This window comes from Pan paniscus, chromosome 16 (genome assembly GCF_029289425.2).
Source record: "Pan paniscus chromosome 16, NHGRI_mPanPan1-v2.0_pri, whole genome shotgun sequence".
NCBI classification, from domain to species: Eukaryota; Metazoa; Chordata; class Mammalia; order Primates; family Hominidae; genus Pan; species Pan paniscus.
Window position 1 is genome coordinate 9,878,926 of NC_073265.2, and position 16,352 is coordinate 9,895,277.

The 16,352-nt window shown below is 34.7% G+C and overlaps 1 protein-coding gene across 11 annotated transcripts in view; it reads left to right on the forward strand.

Moving 5' to 3' along the window:
- Positions 1-16,352, forward strand: part of UBE3A (ubiquitin protein ligase E3A) — a 101,464-nt gene that overhangs the window by 10,217 nt on the left and 74,895 nt on the right. Inside the window, exon 1 of one of the 11 annotated variants that reach the window (XM_063596991.1) lies at positions 9,876-12,940. The exons of the other annotated variants lie outside the window; for them this stretch is intronic. The gene's annotated coding sequence lies outside the window, so the exon portion shown is untranslated. Of the gene's footprint in view, positions 1-9,875; positions 12,941-16,352 lie in introns of those variants that run through there. 11 annotated transcript variants of the gene reach the window in all.

A 16,352-nucleotide genomic window follows, 5' to 3' on the forward strand; every position in this document is an offset into this window, starting at 1 on the left:
GTTTTAAATATCTCAAAAATAAATGTTTTTAAAGGAAAGGCACACTATCGTACAACATTTATGTTGAAAAGGACCATGAAGATCATTTCATCCAACCTTCTTACTTTACAGTGCAGCCAAAGAAAGTTACCAGAATAAGAGTAAAATATAAAATATTGCCCATTGTAGTATTCTCTGGTAGTATGAGCCTTAATTTTTGATGTAAAAATCATGTCTTTTTCTTTATGATTGTGCTTTTTGTTTAAGAAATCCTCTTTTTATATTGTCTGCTAATAGTTGAGGATTTTTTGTTACTCTTTGTTATTTGCATTTAGGTTCATCTGAAGGGAGTTAGGATTTTTTATTTTAAATATGAAAAGCTAGTTGTTCCAGCATTAAGTATTGAATTTTTAAAATTTTGTATTGAGGTTAAATATACATACATAATTTACCATCTTTTTTAAGTGTACAGTTCATTTTTAATGATTTTTTAAGTGTACAGTTTTTTAAGTGTACAGTTCAGCAATAATAAATACAATTATGTTCTTCTGCCTTTGTCCTCTCACTCCCCACTTCGGCTGCTAGTAACCACCAGTCTATGCTTATCTTCTTGAGATATACTTTTTTAGCCCATGTATGAGTGAGAACATGTGGTATTTGTCTTTCTGTGTTTGGCTTATTTCACTTAACATAATGGCTTCTTGTTCCATCCATGTTCCTGCAAATTACAGGGTTTTATTCTTATTTTTATAGCTGAGTAGTATTCCACTGTGTGTATAAACTACATTTTAAAGTCTATTCATCCTAATTATTGAATTCTCCCCACCCCACCCACCCACCTTTTTTTTTTTTTTTTTTTTGTCCAGGAGACAGGGTCTCCCTCTCTTCCCCAGGCTGGAGTGCAGTGCCATGATCATAGCTCCCTGCATCCTTGAACCCCCTGGCCTCAAGCGATAGTCTTGCCTCAGCCTCCCAAGTAGCTGGGACTGCAGGCAGGCACCTCCAGGCCCTGCTAAGTTTTGTGGGGTTTTTTTTTTTTTTTTTTGGTAGAGATGGGGTCTTCCTATGTTGCCCACTTTGGTTTGTTAGTTTTAGTAGTTTATAATTCCTTTGTATTATTGTGAACAAATAACAGTTATTTTGAAATAGAAGAGTGCTTTCTATTTAAAATTTTTCTTTGATAGGGTTCTGTCTACTTTCTGAGCCTTACCTTCCTGTGCATTCCCCTTTGGTCAGTACCATCTTACCACACAGGCTGCTTTTAGTTTCTTGAGTTATCCATCTTCCTTCTATCTTACAGGGCTCAACCTAAATATTACTCAGGGAAGCCTTCCTTGAGAGTCTTTCTTTTTGCACTCATTGGTTTGGGGCTTCTTTATATTTTACTGTTAATTGAATTCTGAGTCGTGTTTATCTAAACTGAGATTAGGTAATTTATTTTGAGAACAGTAAATGTTTATCATCTGTCATTCTTTTTTTCATGCCCACATTCAGTTATTTGTAAGTGCTGAATGTATAAGTGTTCATCTACAGATAAGGATCAGTTCTTTTTTCCCCAACTAGAAATGTTACTCCAGTTGATAATAACAGCTCAAACGGAAATATAAGGCAGAGGTGAGAGAGTCACTTGAGGCCACAAATTGGAGACCAGCCTGGGCAACAAAGTGAGACCTTATCCCTATGAAAAATAAAATTAGCCCAGCTTGGGAGGCTGAGGTGGGGGGATTGCTTGAACCCTGGAGTTCCAGGCTGCAGTGAGCTGTTATCACACCACTGCACTCCAGCCGCAGTGACAGACCCTGTCCCTTAAAAAAAAAAAAAAATTATAACCAGCCACATTGAAGTATTTTGTAAGACATCAATAGAAGACTAAATGTTCTCATATGTTTACTGTTTGTGTTAAGTACGTATGGTTTTTAGAACAACAGTTTTCTATCAAGTGTGGTCTGGTTCACTTAGAATTAGATGGGGTCGATTTTTTGAAAAGCGTTTTGAAGTTAAATTAGAAGCTAATGGTTTTTGGTCACTAAATCAAATTTTGTTTTATGCGTTTAAGTGCTACATTTATTTGATAGGCAGATGAATGTAACAGATTAAACTTGAAAATAATGTAGCTATGATTCCTTCAAGGAAAAACCCACCTACCTTTAGTTCTTTTAGTATATTGCATTATAAGTCTTTTGTGTGTGCATATATAGCAGGCATAAATTGGCATAATTCTAGGTTTAATTTTAGGCTAGGCGCTATGGAAGTTTGAACTCTAATTACAGTGTAAAAATAACCCAGAGGAAAATTTCAGAATAATAAATCATTGGGACTATATGGTACAGATGTCCCTGTTTTCAGATTGTAGAATTGTTGACCAGTAGGAATGCTTTATGATTAAAAGCCAGGAAATTAAAGTAATTCTGATGATTTGGTATTTCTAAAGATTTTCATAGATGACAGTTGAGAACTACTCTCAGATGAGATTCTTCCATTGCTGGTAAGTCATGTAATAAAACACTTAAGTAAATATTTTAATGAGGAATGATAACATTTTAATATTGGCACATTGTGAGTCTACCTTCTGTAGTTAGTAAGTAAATAAGAAATAAACATACCTTATTTAAAAAAAAAAATTTCAAAGAACCCAAGGGAGGGGAGAGCCAAGGTGCACATTAGGAGGAGATTACAGTACTCTTCCAGTGCACAGTGGATGTGTTGTGATTCCAGAGTTCTATGTATGTATGACTGTGTAGCCCAGATTTACCAGCATGGGCTCAGTTTTAAATGTTAGGTTAGGCTCATAAATCATGAAAAGTTCCTAGGAATTCTAACATTTTTACATTTCCAGAAGAGAGCCTCTTGTATTTTGTGGTAGTTGCCCCACCATCCCTCAGATATTGGTGTGTAGAATCTATTTTTGAGGATGAGGAAATACAGAAAAGAAAAGTAAAAAGCTATTTTTTTTTTAAGTAGAAGAAGAAATGAAAGGTTTCTCTTTGCTTCATAGCCAATTCTAAAACTTAACAGTTGTTAAGTGTGTTTAACTGTAGAGGGAAAAAAATGCCTGGAAGGAAATTACCAATCAAATATAAAATGTAAGATAGCTGTAAAAGTACTGATATACATACAGCTTTTTTCCTTTTGGGGAGGCAGTATTTAAAAAAAATCCTACCAAACATATTCTCTAACTTTCAAAACTGTTAATAGCTTTATTGAGATAATTCACATACTATAAAATTCACCCTTTTAAAGTTTTTAGTATATTCACAGTTCTGTAGCCATCACCACTATTGAATTTTAGAACATTTTCATCATCCCCAAAATAAATCCTAACCTGTTAGCAGCCATTCCCCATTCTTTCCTGGCCCCTGGAAACCACTAATCTGCTTTGTCTCTATGAATTTATTTATTCTGGATATTTCATATAAATGGGAATCATACAGTATGTGTCCTTTTGTGTGTGGGTTCTTTTACTTACCATGGTATTTTCAAGGTATGTTCATTGACATGTATGTCTGGTTTTTTTGGTAACACACACTCTTGATTACTGTAGCTTTGTAGTAAGTCTTGAAACCAGGAAATGTGAGTATTCTAACTTATTCTTTTTCAAAATTGTTTTGGGTCTCTGGGTTTCTCAAATTTCCATAGAATTCTAGGGTTAGCTTGCAAAAAAATGCAACTGGGATTTTAATAGGACTTGGATTTGTGTTGAATCTGTAGGTCTATTTGGGAAGTATTGCTACCTTAATACTGTCTTCTCATTCATGAGCATGGGATATCTTTCCATTTATTAAGGTGTTCTTTAATTTCTTTCATGTTTTGTAGTTTTCAGTATACAGGTCTTGTACTTATTACTTTAAAATTTTATTTCTAAGAATTTTATGTTTTGATGGTATTGCAAATTGAATTTTTTAAAATTTCATTTCAGGTTTTTAATTGCTTGTGCACAGATTTTTGTGTACTAAAACTTGTGTTTCATATAATTTTTTTTCCTCTTAACTGTGTTATAGGAATCTTTCAAATGGTTGGCTACATACACATCCATCTGATTCACTTAGTAAACATTTCTTGAACACCTACTGTGTAGTGGGCCTTTTTTTCTAGGTCCTGGTAGAGACAGCAGTGTATAAAACCCACTCAGTCTTTTGCTTTCATGGCACTTAAATCCTAAAAAGAGATCGTAAAGATAGGTAAAATATATGTTACATAGTGCTAAGGAGAAGAAACAAATAAGGGAAGTGTTTGCAGGTGAAAAGGATGATGGGAAATTTTAGATAGGGTAGGTAGAGAAAACTTCACTGAAATGGTAACTTGGGTGAAGAACTGAGGGAGATGAGAGAGCTAGCCATGTGGATATTTGGGGGAAGAGCATTTCAGGCAGAGTGTAGTGAATAGGGAAACCCCAAAGTGAGAGTGCCTGATGTGTTTGAAGAACTCGAGGTGTGGCCAGTGTAGCTTTAGAAAAGTAAATGATGGGAAATAGAGAGAATGGAGGGTACAGATATTTTGATCATAATAAGGTGTTTGATTTTTACCGGTAAGTGAGATGGGAAGCTATTGGAAGTCTTTGAGCAGAGTAGTGAAAAAGTATGACTTATGTTTAGCAAGGTCACTCTGGTTGCTGTGTTAAGCATAGACTGAAAAAGGGGACAAGGGCAGAAACAGACCAATTGGTAGACCATTAGTACAGATTAAGACGTGACTGAAATGGACAGAGTGGTCACAGTGAGGGTGGTGAGAAGTGGTTGAATTCTTGATACATGTTGAAATAGAGTCCATAGGATTTGGTAGTAGACCAGATGAAAGTGGGAAATAAAGGGAGGAGTAAAACATGATGCCAAAGTTTTTTGACCAGAGCAGCTGAGAGAATGGAGTTGGATAATTCTTATAAATTATTGCATTAAATCTGTGCATCATATCACATGCCCACTTAACTACAGGTAATTTTACCATATAAGCTTTTGGGGGGAAAAGAGGAAAAAGAGAAAAAAGGAAGGAAAAGCATGTTTTAAAATATAATAAATTAGGCCTTAATGAAAAATTGTCCTTGAGAAACCTGAGATGGAATACTCTAAATCTGATGTGTTCTCTCAATCTTTAGAACTGAACTAGGAATTAACTCTGAGAGTTCATGATATGTTATGAGACCCTTTGCCTGTTTTGGAAATTAGGTTGTTTTCAATATTTGCTTTTGCAATGATGGTACCTGTTATTTTTTCTGTAAGGTAGATTCCTACAAATAAGATGTCAGGCCATTAGATCATGTCAATCTAAATATTTGATAGGTTTTGCCAATTACCTTTTAAAAAATAATTTTAGCAAGTTTCATTCCTTAAAATATATTAGGGACTGCTCATTTACCTTGTTTTGATTCATGTATATATAAAATCTGTTTAAGTCTTTATAAATAACCTGGGAAATTGCCTGGTTTTTTGGTCCATTTCTATTGTGGTGTTTGTTTTTTAAATTTGTAAGCATTCTTTATATATCATTTAATTCTTTATTATAATTTGCAAATATTATCTCTACCTACCTTTAATTTTATAGTATCTAGTCATGTGAAATTTTAAAGTTTTTATGTAGGCAAATCTGTCCCATCTTTTATGGTTTCTGGGTTTCAGCATGCTAACAAAGATGATATAAATATGATCTCATATATATATTACAAAAACTTTTTAGAGATAGGATCTCACTCTGTCACCCGGGCTGGAGCAACCATAGCTCCCTGCAACCTCAAACTCCTGGGCTCAAGTGATCCTCCTGCCTCAGCTTCCCAAGTAGCTAAGATTATAGACATGTGCCACTATAGCTAGTTGGTTTTTTTTTTTTTTGGTTGGTTGGTTTTTTTTTTTTTTTTTTTTTTGTAGAGAATGTATCTCAGTGTGTTGCCCAGACTGGTCTCGAACTTCTGGCCTCAAGCTATCCTCCCACCTCAGCCTCCCAAAGTGCTGGGATTACAGGCATGAGCTACTATACCTGGCCAATCTCTTGTATTTTCTTCTGATACTTTTGTGATTTTACTTTATAGACTTTAATTTACAAAGTTAGATCTGAGCATTCAGCATATTTTTGGATATGGTATGATACGGTTTAGATCTGGATTGCATTTGTCATGGTTTAGGAATTATATCTACCTTTTATTTTCTTCCACTTGGGTAGCTGATTGTCTTGTAAGGCATCCTTTCCCCACTGATAATGCCACCTTTTTCTATATTAAGTTCTCACAAACTTTGAAAAAAATCAAGTTTATTGATGTATAATTGATAAACAATGAAATGCACCCATTTTAACTGTATAGTTTTATTGATTTTGATAAATATATACACTATCACTGCTACTACAATCAAGCTTTAGAACAATTGAATTACCTCCAAAAAGTTCCTTCCTGTCTGTAGTCATTTCTCCCTCTTGGCCCCAGGCAACCACTGATCTGTTTATTAGTTTTCCTACTCTAGAATTGCATATCCACGGAATCAAGTAACATATACTCTTCCATGTCTGGTTTCTTTCACTTGGCATGTTTTTGAGATTCATCCAATTTGTGTTTGTCACAGATTTTTGTTTGTTTCGTTTTTTTAAATACAATATGACTATACCACAGTTTGTTCATTCATTTTCTGGTGAACATTTAAATTGTTTTCAGTTTTAGGCTGTTGCGAATAAAGGTACTGTTTTGTGTGCATGTTTTTGTGTGAACATATGTTTTCATTTTTCTAGGGCAAATACCTTAAATTGGAATTACTGGGTCACATGGTAAGTTTATGTTTAAATGTATAAGGAACTGCCAAACTATTTTCCAGATGATTATACTACTTAACATTCCCATCATCAGTGTATGAGAGTTCCAGTTCTCCAAATGTCAGCATTTGATGTTCTCAGTCTTTAATTGCACATGTTCTGAGAGGTGTGTAGTGGTATCCCATTGCAGTGTTTTTTTTTTAAGTGGTACTAAAATACACAACATCAAATATACCATTTTAACTATTTTTAAGTGTACAGTTCAGTGACATAAAGTACATTCACATTATTCTGCAGCCATCACCGCTATCCATCTCTGAAACTTTTTCATCTTCTCAGTCTGAAACCCTATCCATTAAACAGTAACTCTTCATTGCCTACTCTCCCTATCTGCTGGTAATCACTATTCTACTTTATATGTGAATTTGACTCTTCCAGGTACTTCATATAAGTGGAATCATACGATTTTTGTCCTTTTGTGTCTGGCACATTTCATTTAATAATAATAATGTCCTTGCGTTAGGCCATTCTTGCGTTGCCTTAAATGAATATCTGAGACTGGGTAATTTAAAAAGAAAAGAAGTTTATTTGGCCCCTGGTGCTGCAGGCTGTACAAGCATGGCGCCACCATCTGCTCAGCTTCTGGGGAGCCCTCATGGTGAGTTTACTCATGGTGGAAGGCAAAGGGGGAGCAGGCGTGTCATATGGCGAGAGCAGGAGCAAGAGAGAGGGTGGGGAAGTGGCACACCCTTTTTAAATGACCACATCTCCTGCGAACTCACTCTGTATCCCAAGGAGAGCACCAAGCTATGAGGGATTGCTCCCATGACCCAGTTACCTCCCACCAGGCCCCACCCTCAACATTGGGGATTATATTTTAACATGAGATTTGGGCAGGACAAATATTCAAACCGTATCAGTCCTCAAAGTTCATTCATGTTGTAGCATGTATCCAAATTTGATTCTTTAAGGTTGAGTAATACTTCATTGTGTGCATATATCACTTTTTGTTTTATTTATTTATTTGTCAGTGGACATTTGGACTCTTTGTAACTTTTAACTATGTGAATGATGCTGCTATGAACATTGGTATATAAGTATCTGTTTGAGTCCCTTCTTTTAATTCTTTTGGTTATGTACTTAGGAGTGGAATTGCTGGGTCATATGGTAATTGTATGTTTAATTTTTTTAGAGACTGCCATACTGTTTTCCACAGTGACTGCACCATTTTACATTCCCACCAGCAGTGAATAAGGGTTCCAATTTCTCTGCATCTTTTCTAACACTTGGTAATTTCTGTTTTTTATTTAAAATAATTGCCGTTCTAATGGGTGTAAAAAGTCATTATGGTCTTAATTTACGTTTTCTTCATGACTGCTGTTGAGAAGTTTTCTTCTTTTGTGTGTCCGTTCAAATATGTTCACATTCTTTTCAGAACATATGTTCTTTGTCAGATAGATAAATGTATTTCTTCTGTATCCTTACTGGTTTTCTGTCCACTTACTAATTACCGAGAGAGGAATGTTGAAATCTTCAACTATAATTTTGAGTTTATCTTCCTTCTGCTCTGTTCATTTTTTCTTCATATGCTTTGAAGCAAAATCTTTAAAGTTGTGTCCTTAGGTGTGTTCACATTTAGGACTGTTAGATCTCCTTGATTAATTGATGTCTTTATCATTATGAAATGTCTCTGTTTATCGCTGGTAATGTTCCTTATCTAAAGTCTACTTTGATATTAGTGTATCCATTCCTTTCTTATGATTAATTTTTGCACATTATATCATTTTGCTGTGTTTTTATTTTCAACTTATTGGTCATTTAATGTCTTTCTTTTAGATAGCATATAGTTGCATCTTGCTTTCAGATTGACTTTTTACGATCGTTGCTTTTTAATTTGATTAAGTCCATTTACATTTATTGCAGTTGGCAATATAGTTGTGTTTAAGACACTATTTGTTTTCTATTTGTCTAATCTTTTCTTCCTTTTCTGCCTTCTTTTCGGTTAATGGAGCATTTTTGGAATTTTGTATTGTCTCCATTATTAGCTTGTCCCTCTGTTTTTTTTCCCCCCAGTGATACTTCTAGGATTTACAATATGCACCTTTAACTTACCTCAATCTACCTTCAAAAATATTATTCCTCTTAATGTATAATGTAAGAATTTTGGAATAGTATACATCCATTTACTCTCCCTCATTCTTTTTGGTATTATGATCTTAACATTTTACTTCTATATGTGTTACAGATTCCACAGCAGCGTTTGAAACTATTTCTTTCAAAGGCCAGTTGTCTTACGAAGAAACTTAAAAACTAATAATAACATTCCTTTATATTTACCTTCATATTTACCATTTTTATTTATTTTCCTTTGTGGAGATTCCTTTTTGTAGATCCAAGTTTGTTGCTGGTGTTATTTTCCTTTTACTTGAAAAAATTTCTTAAACATTTCTAAAGTAGAGGTCTACTGGCTACAACATCTTTCAGCTTTTGTTTGTATGGAAATGTCTTTATTTCACTCTTCATTTTATCGTACAATTTTTCAAACCACACAGACTTTAAAATAATTGTAGAATATAATTTCACAACATTTTGTTCTATTTTTGTCTTCTATCTTGTCCATCTATCCATCCTGTCTTCTTCTAGTGTCTTTTTTTATGCTTTTCAAAGTAAGTTGCAGTTGTTAGTATACCACACCCTTAACTTCAGCATGTATGTTAACTAAAACTTAGTAGTTTAGTATTTTTAACTAGAATTTACTATGCTGTTCCAGTTATTTATTGCTGTGTAATACATTGCCCCAAACTTAGTGCCTTAAATATCAGCAACTATTTATTTTGCTCATGAATCTCTCATTTGGTCAGGGATTGGCAAGGAGAGCTTGTCTTTGACAATACATTGTAACAACTGTTTACATAGCATTACATTGTATTTGGTATTATAAGTAATCTAGAGATGGTTTAACATATTTGAAGATGCATGTAGGTTATATGCAAATACCATGCCATTTTATATAAGGGATTCGAAGCATCCTTGGATTTTGGGATCCATGGGAGTCCTGGAACCAGTCCTCTGTAGATAGTTGAGGTACGACTGTAGTCTTTGGATTGAAAGACTCACTAATTTCACTCAGATTCAAGGAGAAGGGCCATAGACTCCACCACCTGATGAAAAAATGACAGTGTTACATTGTTAAGAGCATGTGGAATGGCTTCTATTGTGACCATCTTTGGAAAATACAGTTGACCACATAATACCATTTCATGAGCTGTGACAAATGTATACACCTTTGCCAGAAAGTTCTATCAGGGTATAGAACCTACACCTCTTCCTAGTTATTCCTTCCCCCCACACCACCCCTAGAACCTAACATTGTTCAGATTGTTTTCATCTTAGTTTAGCTTGCTCAGAACTTTATGTAAGTAGAGTCATACAATACTTATATGTTGTAAAAAGTTTCTTTTTGCTCAACATAATGTTTTTGAGATTCATCCATATTGTTGAATGTTTCGGTGGTTTGTGACTTCATCTATTAAGGGACACCTGGGCTGTTTTCAGTTCCCAGCTATTATAAATAAAGGTACAATGAACATTTGTGTAAAAAAAGAAGTCTCTGTGTGGACATATATGTTTCTTTTTTCTTGGTTAGTTGATGTGTTTTTCTTTCAGCATTTGTTTTTGATGAGAAGTCTGGTTATACAGTCATGTGCCGCATGCTGACATTTCAGTCAACAAGAGATCATAATTGACAATAGTCATTTAAGATTATACCACCATATTTTCACTGTACCTTTTCTAGGTTTAGATGTATAAATACTTACACTTTGTTACAGTTGCTTACAGTATTCATTCAGTACAGTAACATGCTGTACAGCTTTATAACCTAGGAGCACCCGGGCTATACCATGTATCCTAGTTCTGTAGTAAGCTATACCATCTAATCTAGATTTGTGTAAGTACGTTCTATGATATTTGCACAATGATTACCATGCTGAGAGTTGTTGGGGTTTTGTTTTTTTTTTTTCTTTTTGAATCTGTACATTTACGGTTTTCCTTAAATGTGGAAGATTGTTGCCATTGTTTCTTCTATATATATATATATATATTTTTACCACCTTTACTCCTCTTTCATCATTTCCTCTTTTTCTGGGACTCCAGTTACACATATGTTAGACTGTTTGGTATTATCCACAGGTCATTAACATCATATTCATTATTTTTCAGTCTTTTTATTTCCCTGTGCTTCAGTTTGCTTTGTCTTCTATTTTACTGTTTTTTCTCCTCCCTTGTTAAATAATTTCAGATATTTCGCTTTATATTTCAAGAAATTCCATTTGATTCATTTTATTCATGTATTTTTTTGAATTCTTGAGCATATTTGTAATAGCTGTTTGAAAATCAGGTTACTTATTGATTTCTTGAATTTTTTCACTCTGAATTTGTTGGTTGGTTTTTTTCTCTTGGTCATGGGTTGTATTTTCCTAGTATTTATTTTATTTTATTTTTTGTTTTTTACATATTTAATGATTTTTTAAGATTGGATGCTGGACATTGTAATATTTTGTTGTTGGGTGACTAGATTTTGTTTTCTTTTAGAGTGTTTTGTTTTGTAGCCACCTAAATAACTTGCTGGTCAGTTTTATCCCTTCAGGGCTACACTGGAGTTTGTCTAGAGAAGGCTTTGCTTTAATGGTAGTAGCTCCTACCTAAGGCATGATCCTTCTGAGTCTTTACTAAATGCTCCCAGTGTCACCGTGTTCTCTTCACTCAGGTTAGAGAGAATTTTAGGAGTCTCCCAGTCCTTTATAAGTACTGGGAATATTTCAGCTTACTGCCCCTCTTTCACTAGCTTCATGGAGTCACTTACCTTAATCGTGTACAGTTAGTACTCAGCAGTGGACTCTCAAATGGCAGATTTCTGAAGCCATTTCTCTGCCTTCTCAGACAAGCACTTGTCTGGCACTTGTCATCAATTTTACCCACTTCAGCTTTCTCAGCTCTGATCTCTTGATTCTGACTTTAGTAAAACTGCTGTCTTCTCATTGGATTTCCCCTCCGTTGACTGCAGGTTGGAAATTACCTCCAGGCAGACATCCAAGCAGTGGATGGCTCACCTCCTTTGTTTTTGTCCTTTCGTGCATTATAGTCCTGTGCTGCCTGTTATCCAAGGTCTGAAAATTCTCGTTTGAGAAGGAGCAACTGTCAGATACTTTCGGATCTTTCTCTGAAATTAACTTTCTGTTGTGCTTACCTCTTTGTCTAATGCTAATACCATATGAGGTTTTTTTTTTTTTTTTAGAATGTTTTAAGCTATACACTTCTAAGTGTATAGCTTGTTGCACTTTCACACACTGAGCACCCGTTTAGCTAGCATTCAGATCAAAAAACAGCAGCAGCTCCTGCGTAGCCCCTTGTGCTCTGTGTCACTACCCCTTTTCTTCTATGTGTAACCACTGTCCTCACTTCTCATAGCATAGATTAGATTTGCCTGTTTTCATCCTTTATCTAACTAGAATCAAGCACATTTAGTTGTGTCTGACTTCTTTCAATGTATTTGTGAGATTTATTCACATTGTTGGTTGTAGTAATTGTTTATGATAGTCACTGTATATTCCATTTTAAGAATGGAAGTGATATTCCATTTTAAGAATATGCCATAGTTTAATCTGCTGTTACAGACATTTAATCATTTTTGGTTTGGAACTGTTAAGAATATTGCTGCTGCTCTAAACATTTCAGTGATTGTCTTCTTGTGAATATGTTTACTTCTGTTTGGTATACTTAAGAGTGAAATTTTTAAGTCATAAGGTATGCATATATTTAGTGTATACTCAGTTTTTTAAAGGCGTGCTGATTTTAATTATACCATTTAAGTTAATATGTTTTAATATCTGGTAGAGAAAGGAACATTATTAGAAACAATTGTTTTGGTTATTCTTACATATTTAGTCTTTGAAAAAACGTTTCTTAAATTGGCATTTACTTATATTTGTGTTAATTTGGGAAGAAATGGTATCTTTGTTCATCTATGAGTCACATTTGGAACTAGCTCAAAGGCCATGGGTCCTGATTCCTTTTTTTTTTTTTTTTTTTTTTTTCTTGTAGAGGGGAGGTATGGTGTCAAGAAAACATAGTCACCATTATTACGAAAAGTAAAATATGGAAGAGATGATCCCTACCATCAATCAGCTTACAACTAGAGGCACTGACAAATGTATACAGATAGCTGTAATGTAAGGTATAACATAATAAATATAAGGAGAAATTAATAAATTATTTTATGGTATTAAGAATGTATAATAAGACATGAAGGAGATGGTGATTATGTATAAGAGTTTAGATAACCCTGTGAGATACAGTGTTTAGAATGAGGCCAGTTTTTAACATGGCATGATAGGTGGGTGGGGGATAGAGGTTAGTAATGGATAGAGGACCATTTCCGAGTGAAGTCTCCTCAGAAGCAAAAGTATTGAAGTCAGAAACACAAATATCCAGTACATTATAGCCAATAGTCAAATGATGGGACTAGATCTGGTAACTGGTGATGATGTCATATAGTGGGCAGTAGTGCTGGGATGGCTGGGGTCAGGGCCACATGGCAAGGGCCTCAAATAAAATGTGAAGGAGTTAGAAATTTATTCTGTTGGCATGAGAAAGTGTTAAGGCTTTTGAATATAGAATGATATGTGTAACTTTGAGTTTTTAGGAAGATAATTCTAGTGGCAAAGTTGAGGATAAAGGCAAAAGGGAAACCAGATGAAATAATGGGGCACTGTAGTAGGACAGTGTTGGGAAGTTTGAGGAAAAAAGGAGTAAGAGATATTTTTAAGGAAATTCATAGGGTTTGAGTATAAATTAGAAGGCAAGTACAAGGGAATAAGCATGGTCTTTAGAATCAGACAAATTAGGGTTTGAATCTTAACCTTGCATTTACTAAAGGACTGAAAACAAGTTCCCTAAGAGAAAAATTTTCTCTTTTGTAAGATGCTTATTCTATAAACATTTGCAAGCACTGGAAGTATAAAAGCAAATGATACACATGTTCTCTTGAAGTCTGGTCTAGTCTGTAAGAAGAGGCTGCACTGGCAGGTTTTGACCAAATTGTGTAGAATCTCATCTGACATGATTGGGAGCTTTGGCTTTATTCTGGAAGCAACTAAAAGCAATCAAAAAAGACTGGGGAATAGTGTGGGAATGTAGAAATGTAGGGGAATTTCTAAGGATGAATTGGTAGCAATTGGTAAACAATTTGATATACTGGGAAAGAGAGAGACTCTTTAGAATATGACTGAGAATCTTCCAATTTGAGCAGCTGGACTGATAGTGCTACCATCATTACCTCACAGGGTTTTTCTTAGTGTGTCTTGTAAATCTTGCTTGTCCCTCATAAAGAATGGTTTTCCTTTTCTTCAGACTAAGGACTTTTTATTACAGTACACAACTTAACACCCCCTGTATCTCTCCATCACAACACTTAACTCCGCATTGTTATTGCATAATTAATTGTGGTTTTTATTTGTGCCCATTTCCTTTACCACATGAGGACAAGAAATTATGTCTAGTTTTTCTACCTCTGCATCTTCATCCACCTAGTAGGCACTCAAAATCTAGTAGATAGTTTTTGAATTAATGATTATGAAGAATTTGAAGGCTGAACAAGTATCAACCTACACAGTGGTTAGGGCAAATAAAAATGAGGGGGAGAAAGTAATGAATGGCACCAATTTTTTTAGTTCTTAACCAGGACAGTGAGATTAGGCAGAGTGAGTTCTTTGGGAAAATAATTGAGTTTGATATTAGATACGTTGAATGTAGATGTTAATGAGACATCCAAATGGATGTGTACCGTTGGTAATATGTAGTTGCAGGCATACCATGCCAGACATAAGGACTTAAAGATACAGAGTTAGGGGTTCGTAAGCATAGAGGTGCTGTGGGAATGGATGACATTGCGCAGAAAATTGGTTTAGGTTAAGAAAAGTGGCTATTGACAGAAACTTGGAGAGAGGCCATGTATGAGGTAGGAAGATGAACTAGCAGAAGACCTTATTGCCTTTAGAGAGATGGAAGAAAATGAGTGGATACAACATTAGGGAAGCCAGAGGAGGTGAGGAGTCATTAGCAGTCTTAAAAGCTACAAAAATTAAGTAGGATTAAGGGGCCAAAGCACTGGGAATATACAGAAATGATGGAAACTTTACAAGAAAAATTTCAGTAGATAGAAAAATAGCAGCTGAGCTAGTGGTTTTCACGTCTTTTTGGCAGTAAAAGGAAAGAAGATAAAGAAATGGTACTCTGAGGAGCTAACGGAGTTGAGGGAATTATGTTGCAAGTATTATTTGAAAGCAGTATTTAAAACTTTTTAAGTCTTAACTGCAGAATGGACTGGAATGAGGAGAAACTAAAGCAGGAGGACTTAGGAAAATTGTTGGAGTAGTCCTTTAATTGTGAAATGTGTAAACGGACAAAACTTAGACAGTTTTAATAAGTAGCATTATCCATAAATATAAGACACCATAAACATGATGCAAAGGAGAACAGAAGTGTTGGGTGTTATAATAAAAAGTGATAGAAAAAAACAGTTTGTGAAATTAAGTTTTGAAACAGCTTTAGAAGGAGGTGAAGGAAAAATAGAAATGAATAAAATGAAAATTTTAGGGAGGTAGATATAGATCAACATAGGCATTTATTATTAGACTATACTTATTCATAAGATTATTAGACTGAGCCCTCTGTTGAAGAGAGAAAGTAAGAGAACTATGTCTGGTATTAGGATTCTTATGGTTAAATTGGCAAGTGAGTGTGCCTAATATTTGTAGTGCTTACAGTTTTTGTTATTCTGTATTTTTATAGATTTGGTATATTTCCTCCATGATTATGTGTTCCTAACTCATAATTTGGAAGGCAGGGCTTCTTAAAATGAGATCTGTGTGTCATGTGAAGTATATGTTAAAATGCAAATTCATTTCTGCGTTCTTGGGTTGGTCTGAAAAAAATTTTAAAAAAATTCATGAACCCCTACTTCATGCACTGAATGAAAATCTTTGCGAGTAGAGCCCAAGTAGTTGCATTTTTAGATTTCCCCAGGTAATTCTATTATAGACTGAAGTTTGAAAGTCAGTCTCTAAAACCTTAAAAGTTGGTTAATTTTATTTCAAATTGTTTTATATGCAGTGTATTCACTTTCTACCATCAACCTCTAGGACACTGGATAGGTTTCTTAACCTTTGAGATTTGCTTTCTTTATATGTAATGCAGTACATGAAAGGACTTTGTTTTTGTTCCATTGAGGAATGTTCTGATTGTATACAAACAAGTTAAGAATTTACAGTGATAATTTAGGGGCTTGCTTTAAGCTTCAGGATTTTTTTTTAAGAGTTAAGTTTTGATATATATTAAGTGGTTGATTTAATAAATTATAATTATCGTCGTATATTGAAGTCCTGTTTTGTGCCAGGTAGGCATTATACTATAACTTTTTAACGCGTTTTCTCTGCTACAATAACCTGACATTGGAGACTCAAGGGTCAGAGGGTCGGCCCAAGGCTGCTACTCTAGAAAGTGGTAGATGCCCAGATTTGTACCTAACATAGCCGATGCTTAGCATATAGAATTTAATTAAAAACAAAATTGCTATAGGTATTTGAAGG